Below are 18,679 nucleotides of genomic sequence, written 5' to 3'. Positions count from 1 at the left end.
GTGAGGAGCTTTAATTAAAGGAAACAAGAATAATGGCAGGAATTTTACAGCCCCAAAACGAGTGGGCTGGGGGTAGGGTGGTGTAAATTGAGCAGGAGGCGGGGGAGCCGTTCCCGACCCCCTCCCGCCCACACTGCAATTTTACGCAGGGTGGCAGCGGCAAGAAACGGCCCACCCACCCCAGGCCAATCAAGGCCCTTAAGTGGCCAATTATCTGCCATTTAAGGGCCTCTTCCCACCGCCACGGATATTTTACCCTCACCAGGTGGATGGCAAAGGCCCCAAGAACCTTGCCTTCTTGCGATCTGGGAGGGGGGGGGAACCCTGTGCCCCATGGAGGACTGCCCCTGAAGCAACAACCGCACCCAACACACAACACTCCCTCCCCGCTCCTGCCACCTAACTGACTCCACCTTGCCTCGCCGGGGCCTGGCCGATTGTCCCCAGCAACACCCTAAAACACCAGGGCTGTCTTTCCTCTTGCCTCCGATGGCAGGTGTAATCCCAGCAGTGGTGCTGCTGGGAGGAAGAACTGCCGGCCCACTGATAGGCCGGCAGCGCCATTAGGCGGGACTTCCTGCTTCAAGGAGATGGACGTTCTGCCGAAGACCAATTAAGGGCCTGGGGAGCAAAAAATCCCAGTGCGGCTCTCCAGGTCCGGCAGAGGCGGGCTCGCCCCCGACTTTTCGGCCAGACCCGCCCAACGTGAAATTACAGCTGATATGTAAATGCAAGATGGCAAGCATAAAGAGTGCAGTATAAATGCGAAGTGAGAAATGCTTGTCCGCTTGTCTGGATGGGTGCAGCTCCAACAACACTCAAGAAGCTCGACACCATCCAGGACAAAAGCAGCCCATTTGATCTGCACCCCATCCACAAACATTCACTCCCTCTTCTACCAACACACTGTGGCAGCAGTGCGTACCATCTACAAGATGCACTGCAGCAATGCACCAAGACTCTTTAGACAGCACCTTTCGAACCCATGGCCTCTACCACCTACAAGGACAAGGGCAGCAGGAGCATGGGAACACCACCACCTGCAAGTTCCCCTGCAAGCCACACACCATCCTGATTTGGAACTATATCGCCGTTCCTTTGTTGTCGCTGGGTCAGAATCCTGGAACTCCCTTCCTAACAGCACTGTGGGTATACCTACCCCACATGAACTGCAGTGGTTCAAGAAGGCAGCTCACCACCACCTTCTCAAGGGCAATTAGGGATGGGCAATAAATGCTGGCCTAGCCAGCGATGCCTGCAGCCCATAAACAAATAAAAAAAACTTGCATTTATGGAGGGCTTTTCACAAATTCAGGACATCCTAAAGCAGTTTTCTACCAATGAGACACTTTGAAGTATAGATACTGTTATAATGTAGAAGACTGAGCAGTAGGGTCCCACAAACAACACTAAAAACATGATCAGACAATCTGTTTTTTCTTTAATGATGTTGGTTGAGGTATGAAGATTCACCACAGCACTGAGGAGAAACTCCTTCTTCAAAACACCTCCATAAGATACTTTATGTCCACCTGTGAGGGAAGATGGGGCATCAGTTTAACATCTCATCCAAAAAATGGCACCTTCAACAGTGCAGCACTCTCTCAGTTTTGCATTGAAGTATCATCCTAGTTTATGTGTTTAAATCTCTGCAGTGAAACTTGAACCCACAAACTTATAACTAAGAAACAAGTGTTCTATCATTGAGCCAAGACTGACATCCACTAATTTATTGCATGCAGCATTACATACAGATGCAAGTAATTGTTGCATTCTTTGTGCCCAAAAATTGTAGGGGAGAATTTCCAATGCGGTTTTCAGCATAATTTCTGCACATTATCAGGGCAAAGAACTTTTTAGTATCCCATTAGTAAAATGGGATAGAAGCTATTTACACTGTTTTATCCACCCCAAAATTAATCCCTGCAAATTCCCAAGTGGAATCTGCCCACTCAGTCCCAAATAACCCTGCTTGAATATATTATAATGAGGATCAGTGTTGCTGCAGTTGTGAGCCTCCTGCTTTTATACTTAACTTTGACTGTGGCAACAGCTGTACCTTACAATTCTCAATTAGCTGAAGCAGACAGAAGTGAAGAATTTCCGAGCCTGAAGGCTGCAAACAATGTGGAAGTTTCACTTTAAATTTTTGTATCTGGAAATTTATCGTTTGTCATTCTGCCAGTACAAATATGGACTTGCTTCTCACTTTTTCTGACTGGGTGGGACCAGCAAGAAATTTTCACCACCCCCACCTTCACCCTCTGATCCACAGTGAGAGGATCTCAGGAGGAGGTATAGTTTGAGAATACCCTTGCATGAAATTACTATGCAGGAGGAGCAGCACAGAATGGAACAAATCACAGCTTTTAAGGAGAATACAACCAATCATATATTATCCCCCTGCCAGCACCCCACCCCCGCCCCACACTCCCATGGAACATATAGGCAACACAGATCATATGATGGCCAAAGTGAGGAGGTTTGTGTTAGAAAATTATGATTCACCAAAAAGGTAATAGGGCAGCTCTGTCAACTACTGTAAGACAACCTGCAGCCAAGCTCACCTTCCCACACTGCCCTTTCGGTGATTATGAAGAAGACCACTGCACTCAACCTTTATGGAACTGGCTTATTTCAAGACAGCCACGGAGATCTTGCTAACATCAGCTAGGCTGCAGTACATGCATGCATTTGTCAAGTGACTGATGCACTTTACAGCAGAGTATCACAAAGGCAGCAGCCAGATAGAGTCAACCAGTTTTATGGGGGTGCTGGCTTTCCCAAGGACCAGTGGTGCAATCAATAGCACCCATGTTGCTCTGCAAGGTTTAACAGCAAACCCCCTCAACTAACTTCAACAGAACGGGTTCCACTCCATCAATATACAGATTTTATGTGACAACATGACATGGATCCTACATGTTAATTCAAGATATGTTGAAAGTTGTCACAATCAATGTTCCCTTTAAAATTTAGTTTCTGTATGCAATCCACTTTTTTAGTGAATGGTCCCTTTACTTTTTTTGCACAGCCACACACACACATTATTTATCCAAGAAAAAGGCCTGCGCGGTACCTTTCAGGCTGCTGTGTAGCCACACACCTGTGCAGCTGAGCAGGAACATTGCACACATTGCTTTTAGCCTTCAGAATTCTGCATCCCTGTTCTCCAAGGAAGACAATCCTATTAATTGACAGTTTCTGAGTGACAAAGCCTAGCTCCTGCTCCCATGGATAATGGCTCCACTGCATGGCCCGAACAGGAGCAGAGGAGTGCTACAACTAGGCATATCCCTGGACAGGATTGGTCATCAAGAGGACCATGTGGATCTTAAAGCATGTTTTCAGTGCTGAGACCAGTCAGGAAGGGGTGTGACATATGAACATTCATACAGGCAAATAAGTGAGGCAAGCACTTGCTGCTCCTCTACATTGCTGCTGCAGTCCAAACTGCCTATTTAAAGGCTGCATTCTAATTTCCATGCACTTCAACAGATTATTCCCATTTTATATGGGATTTACGGCAATTTTCAATGGCATCTCCCAAACCCATGCCTTCAAACATCTAGAAGGACAAGGGCAGCAGGTACATGGGAACACCACCACCTCCAAATTTCCCTCCAAGTCACACAGCATCCTGACTTAAATGTATATTGGCATTTTTTGATCAATGGGTCAAAATGCTGGAACTGCCAATCCAACAGCACTGTGTGAGCAACTTCACCACATGCACAGCAGAGGTTCAAGAAGGTGGCTTACCACAACTTTTTTAAGGGCCTCAGGGATGAGCAATAAATAAATAAATGCCTTGTTAGCAGCACCCATATCCCAAAAATTAATATATTTTTTTAAATTGTTAATACAAAAGATATGCAAATAAGCTCACAAAGGAAATTCTCATGCAAGTACCTCTCCAGACCATTAATGAGCACAAATCTTTTTTCCCACTGGTGTAAATGACATTACATTGGTGCAACTAACTCGCCATGTGGAGATTCTCCATCTGCAGATTTTTAAAGCAAACTATAGAACGGTTTGAAAAGGTAGATTCCAAATGCTATTTTGCCTCTGTAAACATTAGAATATTAAAATAAAAGTCCGAAACCTTAATGATACACAGAAATAATAAAGAGGTGGGATTCAAGACATATCTGCGTCATGGAACAGGTGCCACATCATTCGACAATATCGAACATAAAGCTTTTACATGTAACATCACTTTAAAATTGAAACAGCTGAAAAAGAAGTAGATAAAATGCCATATCAGTCAGTCCAATTGACATTTAATATATGTCTAAGGGAGAAATATTTCAGTTTCATTATTCATGTCAACAGAAAATGTCAGTAATTTCCACAGCTCTGGCAGTCAGAGTGCCCAGTGATCTAAATACCAGTAAGATACCCACATCCAGGTCCTTGAAGGGAAGCTGTTTGTCAGTTATGAAATTGAATTCAATAAATTTGTTAATTTTTGGATGAGCATCAGGCAATGGTCATGAAACTGCTGAATTGTTATAAAAAGCCAACTGTTTCATTCATGTTCTGCAGGGAAGAGAACCTGCTACCTTGATCTAGTCTGGCCCATATGTGACTGCTTCTCAAACTATGTGGTTGACTCTTAATGCCCTCAAAGCATGGGCCATACATCCTGCTTTACCCACATTCCAGCAACATTTTTTTAATGCAGGCAGGAATGCCCCAGATTCTTTCCCAGTGTGTGCTGACTTGACTGAACTCAGTTGGAATTCTGGCAGTGGGACCACTAAATTTAGCATCAATGGGCTGTATTTTAAGAAGCCCTCGACATCGGGATCCGTGGTGGGAAGGCCTGAAGATGGCCCCGGATGAGGCCCGCCATGGACCTAGAGGCTGACAGGGCCCGGCCCGATTCTCACGGCCATTAGCGCCTGCGCACAGGCAGCTGATGCCATTGCCAGGGACTGACAGCCCACCCAGTCCACATGATTAGGGTGGGCGGCCCAACCCAGCTATTTAAATGAGCCGTTGCGCTTGAAAACACAGCGGCGACTCAGCAGGTTTGGCAGCATCTGTGGAGAAAGAAGTTAACGGGCTGGATTTTACCGTAGGCGAACGGGAATTTGCCACCGACATTAAAGTCGGTGGTAAATCCACTTCCGCCTAGCCCAGGGATCCGTTCTGCATTTTACAGGTCCCCAGGCTTTAATTGTCCTGAGGTGGGACTTCCACCCACTTGAGAGAGGAATTCCCGCCTCATTGAGCTGCCGGCCAATCAGTGGGCTAGCAGCTCTCAGTCCCAGCAGCGCCTCCAGGAACGGTGGCCACTGCTGGGACTGCAGCCCAGCAGACCAGAGGTCAGAGCCATGAGTGAAGGTAAGTTGGGCATGCTTCACCGGGGAGATCGGTCCTTCCCTGGTGAGGCTGGAGTGGTCATTGTGGGGGAGGAGGGCATCTTGGATCCCAGGGATTGGAAGGCAGGGCCGACCCACAATTGGGCACCCTGTGCCCGACTGCCATGGCCACCTGCTCGGCGCGTGGAAAGGTCGGCAATTGTCACTGGGCAGCCTTTCACATCCCCAGCACGCCTGCTTGCCACAGGTGAAATACCCGTGGAGGCTGGCAAGGGCCGTTATGTGATTAAGTGGCCACTTAAGGGCTTTGATTGGCCTCGGGTGGGTGGGCCCTCTCCCCCGAGCCCCCCGCCCGACCGCTGTAAAGTTGACCGGAGGCGGGAGCGGAGCGGGTAGGCCTCCCGGAGCCTCCCGCTCAATTTACAGGTCTGTGACCTTTCATCAGAACTGGCAAAGGTTAGTAATGTAATAGATTTTAAGCAAGTAAAGCAGGGGTGGCGGGGGGAAGAGAACAAAAAGGAAGGTTTGTGATAGTACAGAGGGTGGGAGAGATTAAATGGCAACGATGTCATGGGACAAAGGCAAAGAGAGTGTTAATGGTGTGGTGAAAAGCAAAGCATTAGTCCATAGAAAGTGTTAATGTCAGAATAATGAACAGCTCTGTCCAAAAGAACAAACATGAAAAATCAAGTTTAAGGCAGGCACGTGGATAAAAAACAATAAGAAAAAACAATAATAAAAAAGGCCAGTCATGCTCTGAAATTATTGAACTCAATGTTGAGTCCAGAAGGCTGCAGAGCGTCTAATTGGAAAATGAGGCTCTGTTCCTCGAGCTAGTGCTGATGTTCAATGGAACACTGCAGCAGGCCAAGGACAGAAATGTGGCCATGAGAGCTGGGTGTTCAACTGAAATGGCAAGCAACCGGAAGCTCGGGGTCATGCTTGTGGACTGAACAGAGGTGTTCCGCAAAGCAGTCACCCAATCTGCATTTGGTCTCCCCAATGTGGAGCAGTCCACACTGTCAGCAGCGAATACAGCATACTAAATTGCTTCACCTGAAAGGAGAGGAGAGAGGAGGTAAAAGGGTAGGTAATACACCTCCTGCAATTGCATGGGAAGGGGACGAGGTATCAGGGATAATGGCGGAGTGGACCAGGGTATTGCGGAGGGAACGATCCCTTCGGAATGCTGACAGGGGAGAGGAGGGGAAGATGCGTTTGGTAGTGGCATCATGTTGAGGTGGTGGAAATGGCAAGGGATAATCTTTTGGATATGGAGGCTGGTGGGGTGGAAAGTGAAGACAAGGGGAACCCTGTCACAGTTCTGGGAGGGAGGGGAAGGGATGAGGGTAGAAGTGCAGGAAATGGGCCGGACACGGTTGACGGCCCTGTGAACCACAGTGGGGGGAATATTCGGTTGAAGAAAAAGGAAGTCATATCAGAAGTGCTGTTGTGGATGGTTGTATCATCAGAACAGATGCATCAGAGACGGAGAAACTGGGAGAATGGAATGAAGTCCTTACAGGAGGCCAGGTGTGAGGAAGTGTAGTCAAGGTAGCCGTGGGAGTCGGCGGCTTATAATGAATATTAGTGGACAGCCTATCCCCAGAAATGGAGACAGAGAAGTAGAGAAAGGGAAGGGAAGTGTCGGAGATGGACCATGTAAAGGTGAGAGAAGGGTGAAAATGGGAAGGAAAGTTCTTGAAGTTTTCCAGTTCGGGGCGGGAACAGGAAACAGCACCAATACAATCATCAATGTACCAGAAACAGAGTTGGGGAAGGGGGCCTGAGTAGGATTGGAACAAGGAATGTTCGACACTAGCCACAAAAAGACAGGCATAATTAGGATCCATGCAGGTAGATCCATGAAGGAAGTAAGTGGAGTTGAAGGAGAAGTTGTTCAATGTGAGAATAAGTTCAGCCAGGCAGAGGAGGGTGGTGATGGATGGGGACAGGTTCTGTTCAAGGAAGAAGCGGAGAGCCCTCAGACTGTCCTGGCGGGGGATGGAGGTGTAGAGGGATTGGACGTCCATAGTGAAGAGGAGGCAGTTATGGTCAGGAAACTGGAAATTGTCAAAATGACGTAGGAAGAGTCACGGATGTATGTGGAAAGAGACTGGACCAGGGGACAAAAGATAGAGTCAAGATAGGAAGAAATAAGTTCAGTGGGGCAGGTACAGGCTGAAACAATGGGTCTACCAGGACAGATCTGTTTGTGGATTTTGGGATGGAGATAGATGTCGGCTGTCCGGGGTTGTGGGACTATGAGGTTGGAAGCTGCAGAGGAACGATCTCCGGAGGAGATGGGGTCAGTGACAGTGGTTTGATGTATGGTGGTGGGGTCATAGTCCAGGGGGAGGTAGGACAAAGTGTCTGAGAGCTGGTGCTCAGCCTCTGCAAGGTAGCGGTCGGTACGACAGACAATAGCACCGCCCTTGTCAGCAGGTTTGATCACAATGTTGGGGTTAGACCTGAGAGGACAGATTAATAAACACTGCTGTTGCTAATACTAATAACTCTACCAGTAGTAAGAATAAGCTTACTACTGCTAATACTAAACTTTACCGATACTGATCTACCTTATCACTATTAATATAGCTTACCAATACTAAAACGCTGATAATAGTAATAACCTTGCCAATAGTAATAAATCTTATTTAAAAATAAAAGAGAAGACTCACCAGCTACTCACTTGTTACTTGTGATTAATACTTAATATTTTTAACATTTTTAAACTCCCAGCTGTTGACACTAAGTCCCTAAGCAGCAAATACTCACCAACCAATCAATTCACTGCTTTCCTGTGATGTCACGGTTTGATTTTTTTTTTCTTCTTTTCAAACTCAGGCATGTAGTGGTAGTAGGTTCCTTGCAAGTCCGCCACACCTGACTCTCTCCAGGTAAGTGAAGGCCCGAGCCTGGGTCTGGATTTATTCTCTCCCCGGTAGGTTCCTTCCAGACCTGCCGCTGCTGCCACTCCCAACTCTCTCCAGGTATGTTGCTGCTGAAGATGCTTATTCTCTTCCTCATCTGAAGTCCAATCAAAAGCCGCAGAGCATCAGCCATCCTGATTTCTGTGTGAACATCTCCAAACTATACAAAAAGTCTCTCACAACAAGTACTCTCACCAAATTGTTCTTTACAAAGAACTAAAAAAGCAGCTGTGAGCACTGAACCTTTATTTAAAGCTAGCCTCCTGACCTTTATAGTGCCAAATATAGTGCCTCTCAATCTTGCCTCCATTTCACTGCCGGGTTTTCAGGAAGCCCTTCCATTAATTTCAAATCAGGCTCAAAATCATATATTAGGAGCCTGATTTAAATATGTTAATGACTGTCCCACCTCTCCATGGCAAGACACTGGGATGCCCCGATAACCACCACCATAAAAAGGGAAGCGGATGTTAGTGCATGTGTGGCGAGTTAGGGTCACATTTCGTGCATTTGCCAATTTAACCCCGACTCTCTCATCTGTCATGGAAAAGGGGTTTAATATCAAGCCTATTGGAGTTGAAAATCTTTGGATCTTGTACACTACTATAAGTGGAGATTTCATTGCACTGCACACTTCTGCTCTTGACCCTACTGGAGTACCCAGGGTCAGCATCAAGGTGGGGGTTAGTAAATTTAAATAATTAGGCAGGTTCCCATACCACTACAGGCACAACCTGGGTGCCTGCTGAAGGCAGGGGAAGGAATATGGAGTCCTGGCTATCTAGCCAGTGGGCAAGCCAGTTGCACTTGCTTAGAAGTTTAAGTGTTGGTAATTGTTCCATTTATATGAGGACTGGTTTGCAATGATGCTTCAAGTAGCTTTCTGGGATACTCAGACCAAGACCCAAGGTTGGATCTACTTGTATCCCTTCAAGAACCTGGATGCAGGTATCTTAATGGTATTTAGATCATTGGGCAGAGATGCTAGAGTTGTGGGAATTCAAATGGAGTAACCATTTTGTCGGTTCATTGCCTTGTGATATAATGGGCCTTGTGTGGACTGGATAGAACCTCTGCCCACCTCAGATGTCAATGGAAAATCCCTATAGCTCCTCTTCTGAGTGGAGACCTGGCAGTTCCAATTACTCCCTGATGATCACCTTCAGAGTGATGTGCCTTTGAGAACTCAATATGCTAATGAGCTAAGTATCAGGATGTAGTCATGTGACTAGAAGCCATAGTCACTCTGCAATTGTAACACTCTAAAGAAAGGTTTTGTATATAGTTTGCTTTGTATTGTATATATTAGTTTAACTGTTGATAAACCCTCTGAAGATCTTCAACGAACTGGTATCCGTGTACCTCATTGTGTTGCTTAAGAGAACACAAAACTCAAGACATGGTGGCAGCAGTGGTGAAAAGACAAGATCTAAACTTGAAGACCACGAGTAAAACAGCTGTGAAAGCAACCATTCCTACAGCCAAAACGGAGAAAGTTCAAAAGAAATACTGGCCCAAACAGTGGAAAGAAGAAAAAACTTACTTCCAGCTGTGGGAGACACAGCACTGAACGACAAGCTGCAAATAAATTCCTGTGATCAGTGAGCCATTGTACCAATGGTTGAGGAATCCCGGTTTAACAAAAAGCTTTGAAGTGCTTAAAAAAATATTTTTTTAAAGGCTCCATGGAAGAAAACCCAATTCCTCTCTCAGGGTGATCGAGGTTGGTGCCATTATAGGAGGCATACACAAAAAAAATGCAGGGGAACCATGAGCAAACTACAGTCTCCATTCATGCAGCCAAAGCTGAAAAAAATCATTAAATCATTCAAACGTGAAGAAGATAAACAAACCCTAGCAAGAAAAAAGCAAAGGCAAAAACCCTTGAATTGCCTATTGAACAGCTGTGTAAACATACAAGATGAAGTGCTGAAAGCAAAATAAACAGAGAACACAGTTAAGCACCTGTTACACTTCATCAAACAGCCAGTCTCAAAAAAGAGCATTTCTTAAAGGGGGAACAGCACAGGTTTAATACAGCAAGTTTTAAAACCAGTTTAAAACCACAAATAGAAAAGCCATAATATGTACAATGCTGACGACACACACAGAGCTGAACAAAGTCAAATATAGAGCAGAAAGCAAAAGAACAGCAGAAAGATGGATACTGTTATGTGAGTGCTTCTATTTTCCTTTGTACAGTATGTTTTAAGAAATAATAGTTGTATTGTAGACACTGAATCATCTGGAATCTCGAAGAGGCTGAACTTTGAGTGTTTTTCTTAAAAGAAAATCAACAGAAGGTTGACCAATAAACAAATCTTACTGGAAAGCATCTGTTTTCAAATGACCCAGCAGAGGGTTTGTGCTTGTGACTCTGAAAAGGATGTTTACATGGGAATGACAAACCAAAATAAATGGTTATCATAGGACTTGTCTCTGGAAAGGTTTTTGTTTCATTTTTGAACTGTTAAAAAAGCCAGTGGGTGTTTGGTCAAAAACAGAAAGAAGTTTGCTTCATAACCTGCCAGGAGAACAGAAGACAGCTGATAAAGCTCTCTCTGAAGACTCCCTGCATCTTTAAATAATTCCTGCATCAAGTTTGTTGCCTCCTGTATTTGAAGAAATCCTGCATGTTTGCAGAAAATCTTGCACCTTTGAATGAACTTTGCATTGAATGTGTGAGAATTGAAACCTTTGATGCTGTACACCTGATGGAAGACCTATGTGAAGCCTTCTGTAGGTGCATCTCTTGAAGCCTACCCAGATTGTTCATCAACATTGCCTGGAAAGAACTGTTCCCGGAAGATTCCTAGTGACAGCCACCTATTCGCCTTTGGGACACCTCACCAAAACAAAGGACCTTTTCTTTGGTCTAAGTTTTTTTATTCTATCTATTTCTTTGTAACAGCTGTAAACAAAAATCCTTTTTTTCCCCCGGTTAACCGGTTGTGTATGTGAGTGTGTGCGTGAGGACTAGGATAAATAAGGGGACGTTAATATTTTAATTCACATGTATGTTTACTTTATTATTGTTTAAGGCTTGGGGTATAATAAATGGATAATTTTGTTGTTTATTAAAGAAACCTGGTTGGTGTGTTTTATTCTGGGGAAAAGTAGAGTATCTGATTGATTGTTTCGGTAAGTGGCAAAATTTAAATATAAAAGCAAAATACTGCAGATGCTGGAAATCTGAAATAAAAACAAGAAATGCTGGAACCACTCAGCAGGTCTGGCAGCATCTGTGGAAAGAGAAGCAGAGTTAACATTTCGGGTCAGTGACCCTTCTTCGGAACTGACAAATATTAGAAAAGTCACAGGTTGTAAGCAAGTGAGGTGGGGTTAGGGCAAGAGATAACAAAGGAGAAGGTGTAGATTGGACAAGGCCACATAGCTGACCAAAAGGTCACGGAGCAAAGGCAAACAATATGTTAATGGTGTGTTGACAGACAAAGCCTTAGTACAGATTAGGTGTTAACGGACTGAATACTGAACAGCAGCAAGTGCAAACCTGAAAAAAAACAGTGGGTAAGCAAACTGAACAAACTAAGATGAAATGAAATAAATGCAAAAAAAAGGATTGTAAAAAATGAAAAAAGAAAAAAAAAATAACTAAAAATGAAAGTAAAATGGGGGACTGTCATGGTCTGAAATTATTGAACTCAATGTTCAGTCCGGCAGGCTGTAGTGTGCCTAATCAGTAGATGAGATGCTGTTCCTCGAGCTTGCGTTGATGTTCTCTGGAACACTGCAACAATCCCAGGACAGAGATGTGAGCGTGAGAGCAGGGGGGAGTGTTGAAATGGCAAGCAACCGGCAGCTCAGGGTCCTGCTTGGGGACTGAGCAGAGATGTTCCGCAAAGCGGTCACCCAGTCTGCGCTTGGTCTCCCCAATGTAGAGGAGACCACACTGTGAGCAGCAAATACAGTATACCACATTGAAAGAAGTACAAGTAAATCGCTGCTTCACCTGAAAGGGGTGTTTGGGGCCTGGGATAGTGAGGAGAGAGGAGGTAAATGGGCAGGTATTACACCTCCTGCGATTGCAGGGGAAGGTGCCATGGGGCGGGGACGAGGTGGTGGGGGTAATGGAGGAGTGGACCAGGGTGTCGCGGAGGGACTGATCCCTTCGGAATGCTGACAGGGGAAGGGAGGGGAAGATGCGTTTGGTAGTGGCATGATGCTCGAGGTGGCGGAAATGGCGGAGGATAATCCTTTGAATCTGGAGGCTGATGGGGTGGAATGTGAGGACAAGGGGAACCCTGTCACAGTTCTGGGAGGGAGGGGAAGGGGTGAGTGTAGAGGTGCGGGGAATGGGTCGGACACGGTTGAGGGCCCTGTCAACCACAGTGGGGGGAAATCCTCGGTTGAGGAAAAAGGAGTTCATATCAGAAGCACCGTCATGGAAGGTAGCAGCATCAGAGCAGATGCGTCAGAGACAGAGAAACTGGGAGAATGGAATGGAGTCATGACAGGAGGTAGGGTGTGAAGAAGTGTAGTCGAGGTAGCTGTGGGAGTCGGTGGGCTTATAATGGATATTAGTCGACAACCTATCCCCAGAGATGGAGACAGAGAAGTCGAGGAAGGGAAGGGAAGTGTCAGAGATGGACCATGTGAAGCTGAGAGAAGGGTGGAAATTGGAAGCAAAGTTGATAAAGTTTTCCAGTTCGGGGCGGGAGCAGGAAACGGCACCGATACAGTCATCAATGTACCGGAAAAAGAGTTGGCAGAGGGGGCCTGAGTAGGACTGGAACAAAGAATGCTCGACATATCCCACAAAAAGACAGGCATAACTAGGACCCATGCGGGTACCCATAGCGACACCTTTTACTTGAAGGAAGTGAGTGGAGTTGAAGGAGAAGTTGTTCAATGTGAGAACAAGTTCAGCCAGGCAGAGGAGGGTAGTGGTGGATGGGGACTGGTTGGGCCTCTGCTCTAGTAAGAAGCGGAGAGCTCTCAAACCATCCTGGTGGGGGATGGAGGTGTAGAGTGATTGGACGTCCATAGTGAAGAGGAGGCGGTTGGGACCAGGAAACTGGAAATTGTCAAAATGACGTAGGATGTCAGGGAGAAGTGGGACTGAATTAACAGTGCACTCCTCCCGCCTCAGTTGTAACATTATCAAATTTCCCAGCATGAACTGGAAGGCCATTGATATCCTATCCAAGTTCAAACTTTTTAAACAAAGAATCCAGTTATGCTTCATAGACCAAGCAGTTATCGAACCAGAGAAGCAGGCTGGGAAAATACTGACAGCAGTGGGAAATGAGAGGTTATACAGAATCAATACCTCTGGCTTATCTGAAGAGGACCAGAAAGATCCCACAAAGATATGGAAAGTGCTAGAAGATCAGCTTCGGGTAAGAGTGAATTTTAGAATTTATCACCTGGAATTGATATCCTACAGGCAACAGTCGCAGGAATCAATAGATCGGTTCATCAGTAGATTCTTAGTAAGCGTAGTAAGAGCAGCAAATGGAAGTTTTAAGAAACTGAGCTGTCGGAGTGAATAATAGAGCTGGTGATTGTCTCAAAACCTACTGAAGTGTTTCAAAAAGATCTCTTAGGGAAAAAGAAAGGTCACAGCATTGATGCGTTGCTAGAAGATGGCAGGAAATATGAAGCCATTGTAGCTGGACACAGCACCTGCAAGCATTAGATGAAGCCGACAGTATCGGCATGATAACCAGGTCGCAAAAAGCAAGCAAGCTGTGTGGTAAGTGTGGTTAGTCCCACTCACTGCAAAGTTGTCCTGCATTGAAAGATCTGTACAAGGCATCTGGTGCAAAAGCACACTGGGCCTACCTATGCAAGAAATCTGGCTTCAAATTAAACAGAAGACAGGTGCAGCAACAGAGCAACAGCAGCAAGGAGAGTGCCAGAGATCTGCGTAAATGCAAGGCAATACACAAAGTCCACAGTGAAACAGACCCGAGACAAGGCTCAGAGTGAGCGATTCTCAGCCAGAAGACGAGCAGGCATTTCACATTGCAAACCTAACACATTGGAAGCTTTTGCTACTATTAACATCATGTGCCCAAAAAACGTTAGCAAACACACACTCAGCGTTAAGATTGACACGGGAGCTAGTGCAAATATCCTACCAGTCCGAATCCTGAAGGATATGTACTGGGGTCATTGGAAATTAATGATACAACCGACATCTGCAAAGTTAACTGCAAACAATGGGTCACCCATCCCTTGCAGTGGCACACCAACAATGCAATGCAGCTATGGCAAGACGGCATGGAAACCACAAATATTTTACCTGGTAGACACAAGCAGATCAGAGGTGTCAGGACTACCACATTGTGACTATCCACGAGGTCACCAAGGTATCCAGTACAGCAGAAGAGACCAAGGGTACCCGCATTGAGTCAGTTCATGACTTGCAACAAATGTCACCAGACAGGTTCAACACCATAGGAAATTTCAAAGGCGATGCCATACTGCACCTCTGAGAGGATGCAATTCTGTCAATCGTCCCTCCCATAAAGTGCAGCATGCACGTACATAAAAGGTTTGAGCACGAGTTGGATGACATGGAACGCTATGGCATCATTTGTCACGTGTGTCATCACACAGACTGGTGCAGCTCAATTACGTGCATATTAAAGAAGGATGGAGCAATTAGGGTGTGTCTAGATCTGAGGTGTCTAAACCTTTCCCTAAAGAGACACTCCCACAAGATTCCAACACTGGAGGAATTGAATTCCAAGTTCACAGGAGCCAAATTCTTCTCCAAGTTGGATGCTCAACATGGATGCTGGTAATCTCAGGAAGTCACCACCTTCAGAACACCATTTGGAAGATATTGCTTCCAGAGACTACCCTTCGGCTTATCTGTCAGTAAAGATCTGTTTCAGCAGCATATGAACAGAATTATAGAAAACGTGCCTGCATGTATATGCTGATGATATTGCGGTAATGGGCAGAAGCAAAGAAGAGCATGATCAAAATCTTCATTCACTGATTACAGTAGCTCATCGTGAAGGGCTAATTTTTAACAGCAAGAAGTGCCAGGTGAATGTAAGTCAGATCAATTACTTTGGCTCCATCTCTTCAGGTTACAGAATACATCCTGACCCAGGCAAAGTCGAAGATGTAAGGCATATGCCTACTCCACAAGACAAAGAAGATCTACAGAGATGTCTTGGATTTTTCAACTTCTTGGCACCATACATTCCAAATTTCTCTGACAAAGCTCCTAAAGAAAGACATACCACACATATGGCAGGCGGACTATCAGTATATGTTTGAGTCTCTCAAATAAGCATTGTCAACAGAAACCTGTACCCTGCAATACAATGATTCAAGGAAGAAGACAATCCTGGAAGTCAACACCTCACAGAAAGGGCTAGGAGCATGCATCCTGCAGGACAGCATACCAATTGCATTCAAATCCAAATGTTTATCCTTAGCTCAGTCCAATTACACAAACAAAGAGCTGGAAACACTTGCTCTGGTGTTTGGGATCACAAGTTTCCACACCTACCTGTTCGGTAAGCAGTTCACTGTGGAAACCGACCACAAACCACTGGAGATAATCTGACGCAAACCATTGACAAGCGCATCACCTCGACTACAGCGACTCTTGGCGAAAGTGCAGGGTTACGACTTTGACGTCTGCTACAAGCCAGGTACCAAAATGGTTACCACAAAAACACTGAGCAGATTAGCAAATCTAAACAAGAATGAAGAAGTTGCACTGGATCTACCAGTATTCAGCATGGACATTGAGGTGAAAGATGTGCTCAAAATCGATTTATTGCATTTTGGTCAACACAAATGTAACCAACTACAATCAGAAACAGCCAATGACCCACAACTGAAGGCACTGTGGAGAGTCATCAGAGAGGGTTGACCTGATACAGTAAAAGAGGTGCCTGAAGTCCTCAGATGCTTTTGGCTGTATAGAGATGAACTCGGTATCTCAAGAGGCTTCACCTTCTAAGGAAAACAAGTGATTGTGCCCAAAACTCTCCGACAGGACATCTTGTCACAACTTCACCAAAGCCATATGGGCATAGAGTAAAAGAGACAACTGGCATGGACACTGTTTATTGACCAGGCATCAGCGGTGACATCGAAAAGAGAGTGAAGATGTGCGAGGCATGCCAGAGCCACCAGCCACAACAACTTAAAGAACCTCTACACCCTCACGAAATTCCACCAGTCCCTTGGTCCTAAATCACCACTGATCCATTTTCCGCCAATGGAGACGACTTCATCTGAGTCATCAATTATTTCTCCAAATTTCCAATTGTCAGACAAGTAAAAGACACCTCAAAGGTGGTAGTCGCAGACACACTGAGTGCCATATTCAGTCTATTCAGTACACCTGAAAAAAGAAAGTATTTCTGACAATGGGCCACAGTATACGGGCAGACCCTTCAGTGATATGTGTGCCAAATGGGGCGTAAACCATGTGATGTTCTCGCCACATTACCCTAGACCTAATGGTCTTGCCGAGCAAATGGTTCGCACAGTTAAATCAATTAACCTGAAGTGTAGGACAACGAAACAAGATTTTCGTGTTGATATGCTCCACCTCAGACCTACACATTTGGATATGGGCCTACCGTCACCAGCAGAGTTCATGTTTGACAGACAAGTTGAACGACTCTTCCAAGGCATCATCTGTGCAAATTCTCTGACATGCAGGAGACACTGCTTGGAAAGCAAGGGAGAATGAAGATGGTGCAGGACCGACATGCAGGGGTGGAACTACCGCAGCTACACGTAGGACAAAAGATCAGGGACATGCACCCCACAATGAGAACATGGTTACCTGCAGAGGTATCCAACGTATGCAGTGTACCTAGGTCCTATGAGATTATAACATCTAATACAGCAGTGTTGAGGAGGAACCGAAGCCAATTAATAGAAGTGTGCAAAACTCCAATTACGCACAGCGGACTCGAAAGAAAACACTCCAACGATGAGGGTGTGATGGAACAACAGGACAACAACCAACACATTGCAAACCAACAACAACTGAGGATGAACTCCACATCCCCAGAAGGTTATACCATAACAATCCCTACAAGTATTGTCAAACCACCGAAACGATGGCCAGAATCTTCTTCTGCCACCGCCGAGCTCGGCAGCAGGTGAAGGAAGTGGTGCCCAGCCTGCGCCAGCTGCATGTCGATGAGCTGCCGCAATCTTCCCTGTGGCAGCTCATTTGAGTGGGCCGGGCAGCTCGCACCCACCACCCCACCCCGATCACATTGACGGGGTGGCCCATCCGTCCCTGGTAATGGTGTCAGCTGCCTGTGCGCAGGCGCTGGTGCCATTTTTAAAGAGCTTTGAGCCCTTCTGGTATATTTAAAGATTTGAAGCAAGGTTTGTAAAAACAATAACACACAGTATTTTTTGCCCTCTCCCACTCCCCCTCCCCCCAGTAACCATCATTTTTATTACTTGCCCTCTTCACCTCAAAACACCAACCTGTTCACCTGACCTTCCCCCATCAATGTGCATAAACTATAAACTTTACCCCTTCTCACCATCCCCTCCACCAATGAGAATAAGTTACTGCCGCTCCCCCCCCAGAAAAACTTACCTGTTCCCCCTCCCAACCAGTGTGACACTTTGTTTCCCCAGACAGGGATCCAAAGGCACAGGAGTGCCAGCCAGCGGCACGAAGATCACACAGGGATGGAAGGCGGTGGCGTGATTACCATTAATGCAGGTATGTAAATTTATTTCCATATTTAAATGGAGGGCCCATTGCCAAACGGCGGGTTTGCTGCCACGAGGCCCCACCGCCTTCACGAGGATCGGGCCAGGCCCTCAAGGCGTCGAAATTGGCGGCGGGCCTCATCCAGACGCATCATCAGGACTCCTCTCCCCGCCACGGACCCCGACACCTGGGGGAGAATTAAATTTAGCCCGATATATGGAATCTTAAGCTTCTGCACTCTTAAATGTCACAATCCCTATCCTTATACTTGTAAATTTTATAATCTCTATCCTGTATAACTAATGTTGATATTATTCAATTTTATGTGTTTTTACTTGCAGCATACGAGACTTATCTTTGGAAAGTAAGAGGATGTGGTGTAATCGCCTGAAGAGTGATGTCCCTTTAAGAACTTAGTATTCTAATGAGCTAAGAACCAGAATGTAGTCATGTGCTAGAAACCATAGTCACTCTGCAACTGTAACAACCCAGACAAAGGTTCTGTATATAGTTTGCTCTGTATTGTATACACTAGTTTAACTGTTAATAAACCTTCTAGAAATCTTCAACAAACTGGAATCCACATACCTCACTGTGTTGCTTAAGATAACACAAAGAACTCATGACAATATCCAGTGGCCCCTCTTCCCCCCACAGTTCCAGCTGTTCTTCACCCGAGATTACGGTCCAGTTGTCAGGCAAGCTCCCCTCTTGCCAAGAATGAG

Source organism: Heterodontus francisci, chromosome 10, assembly GCF_036365525.1.
Source record: "Heterodontus francisci isolate sHetFra1 chromosome 10, sHetFra1.hap1, whole genome shotgun sequence".
Classification (NCBI taxonomy): Eukaryota; Metazoa; Chordata; class Chondrichthyes; order Heterodontiformes; family Heterodontidae; genus Heterodontus; species Heterodontus francisci.
This window is presented reverse-complemented; position numbering follows the sequence as displayed.